At 41.9% G+C, this 17,081-nt stretch overlaps 1 long non-coding RNA gene across 1 annotated transcript; it reads right to left on the reverse strand.

Moving 5' to 3' along the window:
- Nucleotides 1–6,867: 6,867 nt before the first annotated feature.
- Nucleotides 6,868–16,387, reverse strand: LOC116501464. The gene is made up of 2 exons (XR_004254438.1): nucleotides 16,194–16,387; nucleotides 6,868–7,198 (listed from the first exon to the last, which is right to left on the reverse strand). It is a non-coding gene; the product is annotated as an uncharacterized LOC116501464 (long non-coding RNA).
- Between the last annotated feature and the right edge of the window lie 694 nt (nucleotides 16,388–17,081).

Here is a 17,081-nt window from a genome sequence, read left to right on the forward strand (position 1 = left end):
TGAACCTGTCCTCGTGAGGCAATCAATGTGCCTGTTCCCGTCCTGGTCTCCATTCTGCCAGCCTGTTCCTCTTCACTTCTTTTTCCTGCATCTTTATTGATGTAACTTCATGTTGCCTTCTCTTTATCTTGAGGGCAGGCTCCCCTCTTATACCCTTCTCTCCACAGCAGTTCTTTTCAAAACAACTTTTCATTGGTCAAACAACTTTGAATGTAACAACAACAGCAAACACCCAGAAACATCCATGCCTTAATGGCTGGAGAACAAGAGAACCTGCTGGAGAACAAGAAACCCAAGACTGCATGGAGTCTCCTGAATCACCCTTCTTTGTTCCCTCTAAACTCTTTTACATTCCTGATGGCCTCGTCACGAGTCTAATGTTATCTCAATCATGGGGCTTTCCAACCCCCATGGCCACATTCCCAAATCTCCCCCTTCTTTTTTTTAATATCAGCCATTTTCTCGACACGAATTACCACTCCATATATAACAGTTCTGTTAGGGGTTCCCCATATAGAAATTGTGCAGGGCTCTGTGCAGCAGTTACTTTTAGTTCTAAATCAGGGGAGTTGATCAGGATGGCCTCATATTTCAGCATCCTACTATCAGTTAACCATTTTTCAGCCTTTTGCTGGAGTACTCCCCTAACATTATGTGGAGTATATATCTTCAGAGGTGCCCTAAAAGTTACTTTTCTAGCTTCCTCAATCAGTCAGGCAGTAGCCACAATTGCCTGTAAGCATACTGGCCACCCCCTACTCACAGGGTCTAATAGTTTGGAACAATATCCCACAGGTTTCTTGATTCCTGCCCATTCTTGAGTTAGTACTCCATATGCGGTTTGGTTAGAAACATTTACAAATAAATAAAAGGGTCTTTCTAAATCTGGGAGGCTCAGCACTGGAGCTTCTATTAACGTTTTCTTGATCAACCTCAACTTTTCCTCATCTTCCTCGTTCCACTTATTTTTTTCTCCAATTTTTCATATAAAAACTTTGCCTTTTCACTAAACCCTTCAATCCAGGGTCTACAACATCCCAAGAGGCCGAGCAGTTGCCTCACTTCCTTCTTCGTTTTGGGTGATGACAGGGCTAAAATCCCAGATACCCTGTCAGGATCCAATTTTTTCTTTCCTTGGCTAAGCCAATGTCCTAAGTACCTTACTTCCTTTTCCACAAACTGTAATTTAGATTTTGAGACCTTCAACCCTTTTTTCCCTAAGAAATTAAGTAATTCAATAGTGGTTCTCCGTGTCTCTTTTTCAGTCTCCCCAGCTATTAATAGGTCATCCACATATTGCAACAATTTCACTTCCCCCTTTACCTCAAAAAGTTGTAATAATTTTTCTAAGGTTTGGCCAAATAAATGTGGGGATTCAGTAAATCCCTGAGGAAGTACAGTGCATCTGAGCTGTTGTCGCCTTCCTGTTTCGGGGTCTTCCCATTCAAAGGCGAAGTAATTCCGCGACCCTTCACTTAATGGGCAGGCCCAGAAAGCATCCTTCAAATCTATTACACTATACCATTTATGCTGAGGTGTTAGGTGGTTTAATAAAGTATATGGGTTAGCCACCACTGGAAATTTGGTTATGGTTCGCTGATTCACAGCCCTAAGATCCTGAACCAACCTATATGATCCATCAGCCTTTTTTACTGGCAAAATGGGGGTATTATGTGGGGACATACATGGTTCCAACATCCCCTTTTGGAGCAACCTGTCTATAACTGGTTTGAGTCCTCTTTTCCCCTCCAATGGGATAGGATATTGCCTAATCCTTATTGGCTGTTGTGGATACACTATTTCTACTGCCAAGGGTTCCATATCTAATTTTCCCGAATCTCTCTCTTGATACCATACCTGTGGGTCTATTTCTCCCTCATCTTCTTGGGTTAGGGTATATCACTGAATTTTTAATTCTTCCCCCTGGCTCTTGATTTCCAACCCTAATCTTATTATTAAGTCTCTTCCAAATAGATTGTGCTCAGCCTCAGGCACCAACAATAGGTCATTGAGACATAGTTTCTTTTCTGATTCTATTTCTATATTTTCCAATATAGGAACCTTAAAGGGCTCACCTTTTGCTCCTACTACCATGGTATTCCTCTTCCCTTCCTTAACCCCTTTTGGTAATTTTCTAAGAGTTGATTTCTCCGCTCCAGTATCTACCAAAAAATACACCTCTTCCCTCTGGGGACCTATTAATAATTTTATCAAGGGCTCATTCGATGTTCGGGTCCCCAAAAGATATAGCCCCTGACACCCCTAGACTTCCTTAAACATTTAACATTTCTTCATCCTGTTTCTTTTTTTCTACAGTTCCTCTGAAGATGACCCTTTTTGCCACAATAGTAACAGATAGGGATTTTATCTTGTTGTCCTTTCCATTTATCCATGGGTTCTCTTTCACCCTGTTTTTTTCCTGATCCTTTCCTGCTTTCCTGTCCACTTGGCTTTTGACTTTCCCTTATTGCTGCCATAAAAACATTTGCTTTTGCCTTCTGTTTTTCCCCATCTCTCCTCACATAGACCTTCTGTGCTTCCCTCAATAATTCTTCTAATCCCTTTTCATGCCAATCATCAAGTTTCTCCAATTTCTTTCGGATGTCTTCCCAGGATTTTGCTACAAACTGGGTTCTCAACAGTGCCCCTCCTGCAGGGGAATCAGGATCTATACCCAAGTACATCTGAAGGCTTTTTCTCAGCCTGTCTAACCATTCAGTTGGAGATTCGTCTCTGCACTGACACTCGTTAAAAGCTTTATTTATATTTTGTCCCCTTGGAACCGATTCCTTTATCCCTTGTATCATTATGGTCCTAAGATCCCTCATATTTTGCCTCCCCTGAGCAGCCTGATGCTCCCAGTTAGGGTTGGTATTTGGCCATTTCACATCCCCTGGAGGACCTCCCTGATTTTGTCTTTCCCACAGTCTCATTCCTGCTTGCCTGATCATTCCTCTTTCTTCTATAGTGAAGAGGATTCCTAATATGGACTGCATTTCTTCCCAGGTATATGTGTTTGGACCTAGGAACTGGTCCAATCTTTCGGCAACTCCTAAAGGGTCATCTAAAAGGTTTCCCATTTCCTTCTTAAAATTTCTTACATCTGACGTGTTCAAAGGAACCACTACAAACCCTATTCCCCCCTGGTTCCCCCCAAGGGGTACCTCCCTCAAAGGGTAAAGGCCTCCTAAATCATCAGTCCGGCCTCGTGTTTCACTTTCCTCCCTTTCTGTGGCCCTTATCTTACTTCTAGTCCTTTGTGCAGGAGGAGAGGGAGAGAGAACAGGGGCCGCGGACAATAGACTTTCAAAATGTGGCAGTTCTGGTTGCCATGAATAGGGAGGGGGTATATTATCCAGAGGTTCCCATTCTTCCTTTCCCCTGTCAGTTCTTGTATTTAATGCAAATATTTGTTTTGGGGGAAATGCGTTTGAGGCTCCTACCCATAGAGCCGCATAATCGCTTTCTTCTTGGTTAAAAGGCTCCTTAGAGTTAACATAGCGGTTTAATGCCTGACATACCCAATCCTCAAAGGATCCAAAAACTGGCCAAAAAACATGTGGCCTTAAAGGTTCCTTTGGCCATTTTATCATACAAAATTGAGCCATTTTCTCTTTATTTTTTCCTTTCCTCGATTCCCAAACATCCCAATATTTTAACATTATCCCTAATGGGCTTTCTGGTGGAATGTCTGGGCTCTCTGAGTCTCCCAGGTCAGAGAATCCACTTTCCCCCAGACCCATCCTGGAACCTTCAAATAAGTTCCGAATCCCTGGAACCCTTAAAAAGGTTCCGAATCCCTGGAATCCTCTAAGAGGTTCCGAATCCCTGGCCGAATCCCTGGAAGCTTAAAATAAGTTCCGAATCCCTGGAAACCTTAAAGAGGTCCTGAATCCCTGGCTGTGTTTGTGTAGAGGTGTCTTGCAAGTGGTTAACCCACCCACAAATTCCTAGACCAATCGCTTCGGTCCTTCACTGGCCGAGTCCCTCGCGGGAGATCGGAACCGCTGTTAGAAGACCTCCGCACTCGCTTCGGAACTAAATTCTGTCTCAGTCACACCCTTACACACAGTCACACAGCCGAATCCCACCCAACCGAACAGTATACTCACAAATCCTCTTCGTTAGGGTTTTCGCACACAAGATTATGGGTCACTGACGGAGAGCTCTTTTTTTTTTTTTTTTTTTTAACTTGCTTCTTATGTTCGAAATCTTGTTGAACTCTAACGCCACTATTGGCAAGGGCCACTGTGTGGGGCGCCTCCCTTTACCGATTGCAGATCCAAAGTCCAAGAAGATCACGTCGGGGTCACCAATTTGTTATAAATGAAGTCTCAACTCTGAATTTAGTAACATAAAAAAATATTTATAAAAGGGAAGTAAACAGCATTGGGGGCACGGGGAGTTTAATGCTCTACCAACATGCACACGCGCCCGTCGAACTTTCCAAATATATATAGGACATTGCTGTTACATATTTACAAGAAACCCGAGTACGCCTATACATATGGATATCCTATCCCCGCTTCATATTATAATTCTCTTTGTGGTGGTCCTTGTGGGTGAAAGGCTCATGGTTTCCCCATCACCATTAGCAACCTTTTGTTCCAGACTGCAGGAGCGGCTTCGACTGTCTCCCTCTTCTTCTGCACATGCTCTGCCCACCACAAGGTTCCCAAAAGCAACAAAACGTGATTGCTTTTCCCGCGTTTCGTTAACCCTTGAAACCACACTAATAATATTATTATCATATAACATTAAAGAATAAATGTTAACAGTTCTAACCAGCAACCCCCCCAGCAACTTCTGTGCCTTAACAGAGGGGAAAACAAGCAACCCCAGATGGCAGGGCGTCACCTCAATCACCCTTCTTTATTTCCTCTAAACTCTTTACATTCCTGATGATCTCATCATTAAGAGTCTGATGTTTTCACCAACCTCCAGGCTTTCCGACCCCCATTGCCACATTCACAAATCTCCCCCTTCTTTATTAATATCAACCATTTTTCTGACACAAATTACCACTCCATATATAATAAGGTGATAATGAGGAGATGGAAAGCAAAGAAAGCAAAGAAGAAATCTACCAAATTACACCTTAGAGAAAGGTTTTGCAAAAATCAACAGTTTATAATAAAAAAAAAAAAAGAAAAGGGGGAATTGTGGGAATAGAAATGTTGTTTTTGCAAAGTTACATTGTTTAGAAAGAAGGAATGTGGTACTGAGATAGGCTTACAGTGATATGAAAGCTTAAGCAGGTGACCTTGTAAAATGCAGACAACCAGACTCCTTAGGACAATTAGGTGAAAATCACGGTGTTAAGTCAAGTCAGATAAGTGAAGAAACATTATCATTTCAAGCAGTAAAAATGGCAAATGGAAATTAAAATTTAACAGGCCAGCAACTGAAGGCCATGTATTGTTTGTGAAGCATCAGATAGATTGTGAATCTGGATTACCCACTCAGTGGGGAAACAGGGGAGGGTCCTGTCCTCAAAAAGTATATAAACTGTGTTTTGGAACTAGTAGATGCGCTCTCTCCTGCTTGTGGGGCGCCCGCCATTGCAATTGCGAATAAATTACTACTTCACTGAGATCCTCGCCTGAGCCTAAGTTATTGGCTACGGAGCGTTTCTCACACACTGCCACCTTGTCGTTTTTAGTTGCAGAGTCCCACACCTTGACCTCAGTTTGGGCCCATGTTTCAGGATCATAAACTGTCTGATTGTTAATAAGGAGAATAAGCTGTAAGGTTACCAGGACAGTCTGTGTTTCTAAGGACATATGACTCCCCATAATGCGCAACTTCGGCCAGCGAGGGGCAATTGTACGTGTAGGTCAGCTTCTCTCAGCTTGAGCTTCTTTCCAGCTCCAGTGCGTCTATTTCCAGAGACTTTCTTCTTTGAGCGGTTTGCTGAGTTTGGCCGAACCTATCTTCATGAGGCGATCAATGTCCCTGTTCCTGTCCTGGTCCGTGTTCTGCTAGCCTGTCCCTATTCATTTCTTTTTTTTTCTACTTCTTTATTGATGACATAACTTCATTATATCGTGTTGCCTTTTTTTTTTTTTTTCATCTTGAGGACAGGTTCCCCTCTTATACCCTTCTCCCCACAGCAGTTCTTTTCAAAAACAACTTTTCATTGGTCAAACAACTTTGCCTGGCAACCAGCAAACACCCAGCAACTTCCATGCCTTAAGGGCTGTAGAACAAGCAACCCGAGACTGCATGGAGTCTCATGAATCACCCTTCTTTGTTCCCTCTAAACTCTTTTACATTCCTGATGGCCTCATCGTTAAGAGTCTAATGTTATCACCAACCATGGGGCTTGTCGACCCCCATGGCCCCACTCCCACATCTCCCCCTTCTTTATTAATATCAACCATCTTCTTGACACAAATTATTACTCCATATGTTACCTATTAATGTAAAAGTTTATGCATCGCATCCTAAAATCTAGGGTCCATGAATAAAAGCTAATTGTATTTTCTAAGTCAAACAAGCTATAGAGAAGTGGGAACAGCGTGTGGATGGTGTTCAAGTGTTACTGTTTAATATAACACTCTATGCAAATAACGCAAAAAAGTCTATATACTCAGGACTGTTTACATATGAATAAATAGGGAAAATTAGCAAATACAGTATTTAAAATTATCTACAAAAATGTGTTTTACCAGGTATTCACTGTTTGTATCAAGTTTTAATGCAGAAAGTTGAGGACAATACCAAAGCGTATGAAAGAAAAACTATTTAAATAAAGATGTTTTAAAATTCTCCTTAGAAAACAAACAACTGAACTGAAACAAAGCCTAAAGCCAATAGGTGGCCTTACCAGCAAACATCTTCAATCAAAAGGCCGTAACAGCTACGTTTTAACCATTACTTGATTTATTTTACACCATGAGGTAAAAGCAACACATTTCCTTTTAGTAAAGTATACACAAATAGCCTCACTCAGAATACACTTTAAATGCACATAAAAAAAAAAAGTATTCATCTTACAAATTGTTTTACAAACCAAATATACAATAGCTTTGAAAACACTATTTTAGAAAACAAAATCCAATGTAAAAAGACTGCTTAAAACAACTGAAATGATAAAGATTTCTGTATGGCTATCTTTAAAGTTTTCTTACTGCATCATCAATATCAGAAATCTGTTCCTTCAGCTGGTTCCACTGTTCTGGATTTAAAGAAATACCTGAAATGTATTAGAAACAAACACTTAGTACAATAAGAAAATTGTAATTCAGCATCTTGCATATTTACAACCAAGACTGATTTCATACACAAAGACTGTCACAACTATTAATGTTTGAGCTACATCAAGTGTAATAAGTCTCAGCTGCAGAGTTAAACTACTCAGAACACTTCAGTTTAGACCTTTAGCCCATCTCTGGACAGGTTTACCTTACAAAGAAAATGGGTACAATACAACATTCATTCACAAGTGTTTTGCTAAATGCAGGAAGAGAAAGAGCTCTTGCCCTGATAGGGGGCAGCACAAAATGAGGTGAGATGTAGGAAACCAATTCTATTTCAGTTGGCTGCTAAAAACCAAATACCTCTGTGGACTGAACTAAGTATTTTCGATATACTATAATTCTGTGTTGTTTTCTTTTCTTGTGAAAACCTGTGGAATTCTTTCTTAAAGCACTGTGAATATCGTATGCTATAAGTAATATTTTAGAGAAGCTTTATTCTATTCCCTAGCACTCAAACCAACATGGAATATCACTACAGATTCTTGTGACATTCAATCAACCACTCAGTACCCCACAACTCATCTCCTCAGTTCTCAATTTTTACTTCCTCAAGCTCCAGTCCAGGCACACATTTCCATTGTGTATTAGCCTCCTCCTTCTTCCCCTACTAATCTCTATGCCAACTCTATGTAAGTAGAGGCTCATAGGCCTACCTCTCACCCTCTCCAGCCAGGCTCTTCTACTATTTACCCCCTTTCTCCCCCCCTCAGTGATCAGGCTTCTTTCATTGCTTTCTCCCTGTAGGTGGAGCAGGACCTGAAAACAGGTAAAACTATGAATTCCACTTTTGGGGCTCATCACCCCCCCCCCCCTTCTACTACTAGTGCTTTATCAGAGTACTGTTATTTTGAGCAGCAAGAAGTCTGCACTGTTACTTTTTCTAACGAGTTCTCCCACTAGTCTTTAAGTGGAAGATGTGTTTTGAAAACAGTTTGGTCAGGCATGCTAACCATTATTGGGGGACCAAATGTCATCAAGTTGCCCCTGAACAACATACAATATGAACTGTATGCAGGCATGAAGTTTAGAACTGCTATATGAAATAAAGGTATATTGTCATACATAAAGGTATATTGTCATGGTATATGACAAAGCAATTCCTAACTTGTGAGGAATGTTTTAACAATTCGTGTCCATAAAGAACAATTCTGTTTGAATCCTGTCTGCCTCTGGGCCCTGCACTGGCAATTCAATTCTTGAACCACAGATGCAGTGTGTCCCAGTCTCCCCCTCATTCTAGTCAATTTATCACTTCTTAAATTTATGAACCTGTTTGCTTTTGTTATTCCGGACTTCTATTTCTAACACTGCTATAGATGTGTCTGTGAATGGCTGGGGAAGAATGTTTTAATTACTCGTGTGTCTGGGAGTTTCAGAACAACTGATAACAACTAGTGACTGTTATGGGATACTATGTGGATCTTTGGTATCTGGTTAGGGGGGGGCGAGAGATAAAGAGGAAGGAGAAAGAAGCTGAAGGACGGCTGGGAGACAAGACTTGAAGAGGATGTTCTATAAACTTGGCATGGTGCCCAGTAAGTACAAAGGGGGAGAGGAAGACTACGAGCCTTCAGCATGAAAGACCCCTAGAGACCCCCAGAAGAGACCCCAGAGGAGACTGCGCATGCTCCAGTAGGAGGGACTGCACCCCGGAAGCTAATTTTAATAATCTATTTTTTTTAGAAGTAGTAATGAATATGTATTAGTCTAGGAGCATAAAAATCAGCTGCTTGATGTAACTGGTGTGCGTCCTGGTGGAGCGGAGACTCCCGGTGCACCCAGCGCTGTTTGCTTACCTCTATTCCTTTATATTCTTTCAATAAATCCTATTTTTTTATTTAATCCTAATTTGAATCCTGAGCCATTTATAACAATTTGTGGGCTCGTCCGGGATGGCTATAGTTCCTGAATTCTGATTTAATCTAGGAGAGGCGCCCCACCATTTGGTGGCTCCTGTTTGAGTCAGATCAGGACTAATGCCATCCTGAACCTGAATAAAGGTAAGCAAAGAATTTGATTTTTTTTTGAGCTCCCTTGCCGGCTGTTTTTTGCCCGTAATTCTGCACGCGAAGATCCGGACGAAGACAACAGGGTCGTTTGGATACCGTTCGGTTGGATTCCGGTGTCCGGGATCGAACCGGACGAAGACGACAGTCGTTTGGATACCGTCTGGTTCGATCCCAGATGAAGACGCTTGTGGATACCGTCCGGTTGGACTCTGGACGAAGACGACTGATTCGTAAGATACCGTCCGGTTGGGTAAAGGTACGGTTGCCCGTGTTTGTGTGTGAGAGTGTAACTGAGGCTTCTAAAGTCTGCGTAGAAGTCTTTTTGTTTTCTCACTGGTTCTAATCTCCTGTCGGGGGGGAGGTGGTGAATGGAGTGATACGTGGGTGGGTGATAGGTCCTAAACCCCCTGCAAGACACTCTCACTGGGGGCAACCAAGGGCTGTGGGAATTGCCACTAGTAAAATTCCCGGATGGGTCAGATAAAATCGAAGACCAAGGACCAGAAAGGGAGCAAATTACCAGATATATGACCAAAAAGTCCATTATGAATAATGATTAGAAATTGGAACAATAGGGGCCCCAGAAAATTAAAGAGTAAATTGAAAATGATCCAGTATTTTATGATAGAATGACCAAAAGAACCCTTAAGACCCCATGTATTTTGATCCACGGAGGACGGGGTCTGTCAGGCTTTGAACATTAATAGTAGAATACCCGTGGATCCGGAAAAGAGCAAGCTGAAACATTGGAATTAGAAATTAGAGAGCAATTGATTAAGAATGAATATGTGCTACATTTGTGCCTGTGCTGCACTTATACCACCAGATAACAGGAGCCTCTCAGACCCCGAGAACCAGATCAAAAACAACCTCACAGTTCGGACTTTAATCAAGGGGTCTGAGATAAGGACGACTGTTCACAAAGGGACAGGTTAGGAATATGTATATGTATAGGAATGTTCATGTATATGTAACTCTTTACTAGAGCAATTTGCCACGTTAGGCGTGCACGACTCTGGTGGGACTACCCACCCCGTGCTGCATGGAACTGAGTAAACATACCTACTTTACAATCTTACTGATTGTGGAGTCAGCTTTCTGTGAGTCATTTTGGTGAGCCAGGCAGGAGACACTCTGCTCGGCTGCGGGATCGGCTGTAGCGTGGACACCCCTAGGTGCACCCTGAGTGTTTTGCTCGGAGGGGACTCCACTCTCAGCTGCTCACCGCAGGAGCAAAGATCTCCTGAAACTGCAGACAAACGGTATGTTTTCAGCTGCTGGAGGGATACTAACTGGAGTGTTAATAATTGTATGTGTTTTTATGTATGTATTTTGTGTTGACATTTTGTATATTGTAATATTTGCATATTGTATGTATTTTGTGTTGAAAGTATTTGTGTAAATGTAAGGGTTTGAAACAAAGTGTTACAAGTCACTTCACAAAGAACACAGTCAGAGACAATACTTATTTGGTTGGTTATCATTCTAAATTATATTCCTGTGGTATGAATGAGATGTGCTGGAGGCCTCCGTGTGCGATTGTGCTGTGTGAGTGAGACGTAGCGTTGTTGCAAAGCGAGTGCAGAGTTCCGATCCATGGTTCCATACTCTCCGCAAGGGGAGTGGGCAGAGATGAACGAAGTGCTTGACAGACTGAAAAGAAGTGCTGTTTTATCCAAGTTTTGAGTGGTGGTGCCTAATATATGGGCCCGGTGTATCTTGTGTATCTTGTGTATCCTATTTTTGCTCTTAAATGTTTTGACTGTGACAAGAAAAAGGCAGGAGCATGATCTGACTCTACTGGTGCTTTCGCCTGTGCTTCCTGCAACATATGAGGCCCGCACAGGCCGAGACCTGGACTCGCTGAGACCTGAACAGGCCGAGAGACTGGAGCGGCGCTGGGAGACCAGAGAAACTACGGAGGGACTACCGCTGGACGGAGAGAGCCCTGAGAGACACTGCAGAGCCACGGACGGCTCTGAGAGACACAGAATAGACCTGACAGAAGCTGCAAAACACGGGGAAATTGAAGTAATTGCGGAACATCCGAGATCGAGTTGCTACGGGAGACCAGAGGCGTCAGTGGACACCGGCAGTCGACTCTCACCGTGAGGCGAGTCAGCACAGAGCAGAGGGGCGGACATCAGGACCCTGCAGCCTGTCTGACGTAACCATGGAGGCAGCGGCAGCAGCGGCTGTGCTGCTTCACTCTAGCATTCTTTTTATAAAAGGTTTATCTTGCAATGCAAAAAAGACTATTCGTCCCCAGATCGGGGTTATAACTATTACTAATGACGACTTAGCTCTATTGCGGGGCAGGAGTGCAGAGACGCAGATTACACTGCCAAATGACCACGGGCAGGCTCTTTCACAAACCTAAGGTTGCAGCTGGCACTGCCTGCAGCCGTATAGCAGACGTTACACTCTCTTTCCTAACTAGTAATCATGTGTCTCATCCAGTTGTGGTAAATGGTCAGTGGCAAAAAGAAAAGGAGGATGCCACTGACACTAACAGCATGGGTAATAGGAGTAGTATAAGTGACACAGGTGACAGTGCGGGGCGCTCTGCCTGCTGCTCGCCTTCGCCTGACTGTGCACTGCTGCCGACAGTGCTAGAGTAAAATGTGAAGACTGCTCAGATGGCAGTGATGAGAGTGCTTGTGTGAAGAAGATGTGTGCTGAATCTGATTTTGTGTGCAACAGTGGTCAGTGTGTGCCAAACAGATGGCAGTGTGATGGGGATCCGGATTGTGAAGATGGGTCTGATGAAAGTGCTGAGCTGTGTCATATGAGAACAGTGTCATGGAAATGTGATGGTGAAAAAGACTGTGACAGTGGAGAAGATGAAGAGAATTGTGGCAATGTGACTTGTAGTGCAGCAGAGTTCACATGCAGTAGTGGACAATGTATTTCCAAAAGCTTTATCTGCAATGGTCAAGGTGACTGCTCTGACCACTCGGATGAATCTTTGGAGCAGTGTGGCTGCCAGCCTGCACCTCCGGTGAAGTGTTCTGTGAGTGAGATGCAGTGCGGCTCAGGTGAATGTATCTACAAGAAGTGGCGATGTGACAGAGATCCTTATTGCAAGGATGGAAGAGATGAAATTAACTGCCCTTCTTGGACCTGTGGACCAGACCAGTTCAGATGTGAAGATGGGAATTGTGTCCATGGGAGTAGGCAGTGCAGTGGTGTGAGAGACTGTCTGGATGGCACTGATGAAGCAAACTATAACAATGTTATTCAGTGCTCTGAACCTGGCAAATTCAAGTGCAGAAGTGGAGAATGCATAGATATCAATAAAGTGTGTAACCAGCAGAGAGACTGCAAGGACTGGGGTGATGAGCCCCTGAAGGAATGCAACATAAATGAATGTGACTGTCCAGCTGAGTTTGAGTTTGTAAACAAGAGAAACTGTGGAGGTATTGATGAATGCCAAAACCCTGGTAACTGTAGTCAAATCTGTATCAACCTGAAAGGTGGCTACAAATGTGAATGTAGCCGTGGCTATCAGATGAATCCTGCTACAGAAACCTGGAAAGGGCCTTGTCAGAAGATAAAAAAGAGTGTTTCAACAAGCAGCCACGAGAGGAAAGAATCACTGAACCCCCGATGTGAGGGACTGTACCTTGTTTTACTGACTACTGAAACAGCTGTGAGAACTGCAGAAAGGGACCCACGCATCCAGAATAAAAGGACCAGTAACTACTGAAACTTGGAGGGTTGAGTCTGCTCCTGGGAAACTGAAACTCAAGCTAAGGAAGAACTAATATTCTGGCAACGAGGCTCTGCATGAATTAAGGATGCCAAATAAAGGGAACAAGCCTGAAGGGAGGAAAGGGAGAAGGCAAGACCGGGGCAGGACCCTCCACTGCGGTGTGTATGGTCTACCGAGGGAGGCAACCCCTATGGGTATTGACTGCCGAGTGAGAGGGCCTCGACCGGACTTCTCCCATACTAAGATCAGGTTGTCCTGAGAAAATAACATAAAAAAACTCTTTTTTAAACCTATATAAAATTGTGATCATTTTACAGGAGCTGGATCACCCTGACAGGCCGAACGGTAACACAAGCCTGAAGTGACCCTGAAAGCGGGCCTAACTCCTTGACTGAAGGCGTTTGCCTATTATGATCCAGATACATGGGCAGAAGACAGATCCTGGGACTATAGGACCCCAGTATATATACTTAATAGAATAATTAGGTTATTAGCTGTAATAGAAATAGTTATAAATGATGAGAACTGCTTTGTATCAAAATTGCCTACCTTTGGATTATTTACTAGCACAAGAAGGAGAAATCTATGGAAAATTTAGCTTTAGTAATTGCTGTTTAAAGATTGATAAAAAGGGTGTTTCTTCCTAGTAACTGATAGAATGTTATGTTCTGGTTTAGGATGAGAAGAATGTTAATAATATGCTGATGTTTTAATTGTTTTTAATTGTTACAGAGCAGTGCTTACACCAAGCCAAGGACCAAGCCAAATTCAGCTTCTCACTGTCCTGTCAGCAGGCAGGCTGGGAGGAGGGCCGGACTGCTCGGGGTTAGGTTGGGCATCGGACAGCAGGTGGTGAGCAATTGCATTGTGCATCACTTGTTTCGTACACATTATTACTAGTAGTACTATTATCATCATTATTGTTATTGTTATTATTTTCTTGTTTTTATCTCAACTCACAGGCTTCACTTTCCCATTTCTCTCTCCCATCCCAGAGAAGGAGGGGGGAGGTGAGCGAGCAAACACAAACCTGGAAGGATATGGAATGGGATTTATTTTCATGGCTGCCTGGTGGACCATGGTTTAAAAGAGTGTTATTTTTATTGTTATGTGGTGTAATGATGGTAATGATGTTATTGTTTATACCTTGTATGATACCTTGTCTTACATTATTAATACACCGGGTGATAAATAGTAAAAAGGAAGGGGATATGTCAATTATGATTTTTAAGAATTGGACCCTCCAAGGACGGACTGATGAAATCCAGTTATTAACAACAGAAGTGACACGAATTGTTGATATTAAAAAGAAGATAAGGGATTGTGAGGAATGTTTTAACAATTCGTGTCCATAAAGAACAATTCTGTTTGAATCCTGTCTGCCTCTGGGCCCTGCACTGGCAATTTAATTCTTGAACCACAGATGCAGTGTGTCCCAGTCTCCCCCTCATTCTAGTCAATTTATCACTTCTTAAATTTATGAACCTGTTTGCTTTTGTTATTCCGGACTTCTATTTCTAACACTGCTATAGATGTGTCTGTGAATGGCTGGGGAAGAATGTTTTAATTACTCGTGTGTCTGGGAGTTTCAGAACAACTGATAACAACTAGTGACTGTTATGGGATACTATGTGGATCTTTGGTATCTGGTTAGGGGGGGGCGAGAGATAAAGAGGAAGGAGAAAGAAGCTGAAGGACGGCTGGGAGACAAGACTTGAAGAGGATGTTCTATAAACTTGGTATGGTGCCCAGTAAGTACAAAGGGGGAGAGGAAGACTACGAGCCTTCAGCATGAAAGACCCCTAGAGACCCCCAGAAGAGACCCCAGAGGAGACTGCGCATGCTCCAGTAGGAGGGACTGCACCCCGGAAGCTAATTTTAATAATCTATTTTTTTTAGAAGTAGTAATGAATATGTATTAGTCTAGGAGCATAAAAATCAGCTGCTTGATGTAACTGGTGTGCGTCCTGGTGGAGCGGAGACTCCCGGTGCACCCAGCGCTGTTTGCTTACCTCTATTCCTTTATATTCTTTCAATAAATCCTATTTTTTTATTTAATCCTAATTTGAATCCTGAGCCATTTATAACATAACTGTTGGATTTTTTCCCTTGTTTATTATAAAATTTCAACTGTTTATACTGTTTGTAGGATAGCTACGTAAGCAGCTTGTAAGCGCATCACTGGAACATTAAACTCTCATGCTATCAGATTATTAACTTTATCCTAATAAAATCCAGTCCTGTTTCCCACAATGATAAACATTTCTATCTACATCATGTAGATCATCACTTTGCCTGCCCATCAAGTTTTGTTGTTGCTTCCCACTCAAGCTTTTGATTGATGTGATACACTAGTCTTTAAACACCAGAGTCATGATTTTTGTTAGACAGCAGCAACACATCCAAGAAAGAATTTTTCCTGTAAGGTACCCATAATATCCTGCTCATGCAAACCTATTATCAGTTGTTATCTATGAGATGTTGAAAATTCTGAAGCTTTCCAAACGTCTATTCACTGCGCTGCTCCCAGATACATCACAAAAATATAAATACCTTTAATCTTCAGAACAGAATGTTTCACACTTACCTCTTTCCTTTACACAATATGAAAAATGAGTGAAGTAAGCTTTTCTAAAGAAGCAACATGACATTAAGGAAAGCACTACTGCAACTATCAACTCATCCTCATCTTGCAGGTGGCCAAAGTTCCACAAACAGTTCAGTGAAAGGATGACATAAAAATTAAGCATGGGAGTAGAAATTAAAGGTGTAAAGGCTTATGCTGTGTTCCAGATTAGACAGACACAAAGTACCAAAGCTCAAGCACTTCAAGTGTTTTCACGTCAGCTAAAATCTTGATCCCCCCACCCAAAAAAATTAGTCATATGGAATGTTTCTATTATTTTAATCTGAAATTTGATAAAAATGAAGAACACAATTGTTTTAAATTATTTAACATCTTATTTCAACTAAACCCAAACCTTTTCAGACAAATTAGAAATAAGAAAATCTGACCTCTGTTAGAGGCAAGAAATTGAGTTAATTAAGAGGAGAAAAAGTATGGTTACATTCATAGCTCCCACAATACATTTGCTTGTATCTGATGCCTTGTTTCTCTAAATTATGCAGGATCCATTTAGAAAAAACAGACTCAGGCCAACAAAACCACTTCTCTTTTGTTTATAATGTACAGATACAGAAAAATACCTTTTCTGCCCGGCTTCATTTCACCTTCTTGATCCATCCAGCACTCTCTAATATCAATTAAGACTTTCCCTTTAAAGTCACGAACACTGACATACCTCATTTTACCAATCTGTCAAAAACACATAGAAGGATCTATTAGGTTTTTCACATATTAGAGCATTCACTTTTCCAAACAGTATTAGACTCAGACATATGACATTACCCACTGCAGCTTATTTTAGACTAATAGTTAATGACAATATAAACGAAGGACTTAAAAAACAGTTGAACATTCAATACATTTCTGCAAATGGGGCTCCTTCTAGAATAAAAATACCTATGTTCTTACCAAGTTGAATTCCTACAAAAGCCACTAATTTCATAGAATACCCCGAGTTGGAAGGGATCCATAAAGGACCACTCGTTGGCATGTTATGCAACTATTACACACCTGTTTAGCTACGGTATACATGCCTACACATATATATTTTCTTACTCCCCAGTCGCTTCCTTAATGTAGAACAGCTAAAATTTCCCTCATTATTTATTTACCATTTCTCTCCCATCACGGAGAATCCACCGTCTTTTGGACTCCTTTGCTCCTAATTCCCTAAAGGCTTCTATCTCTTTTTCACTGAATATTTGCTTTTCAGGTGGAGGTTTTATTTCAGGTACAAGAAGCAGCTTTGCTTCTACTTCTAATTGCAAAGCTGATTCTTTAGCCTTTTCATCTGCAATTCTGTTTCCCCATTCAACTAGGGAGTTTCCTTTTTGATGTCCTTTCACATGCACCACAGCAATCTCTTCTGGTAGTAACAGATTTTCCAAAATCTGTCAAATTAATTCTTCATGGACCAATTCCTTTCCCTTGCTGTTTACTAAGCCCCTTTCTTCTCAAATTTTTCCAAA

This window comes from Aythya fuligula, chromosome W (genome assembly GCF_009819795.1).
Source record: "Aythya fuligula isolate bAytFul2 chromosome W, bAytFul2.pri, whole genome shotgun sequence".
Lineage (NCBI taxonomy): Eukaryota > Metazoa > Chordata > Aves > Anseriformes > Anatidae > Aythya > Aythya fuligula.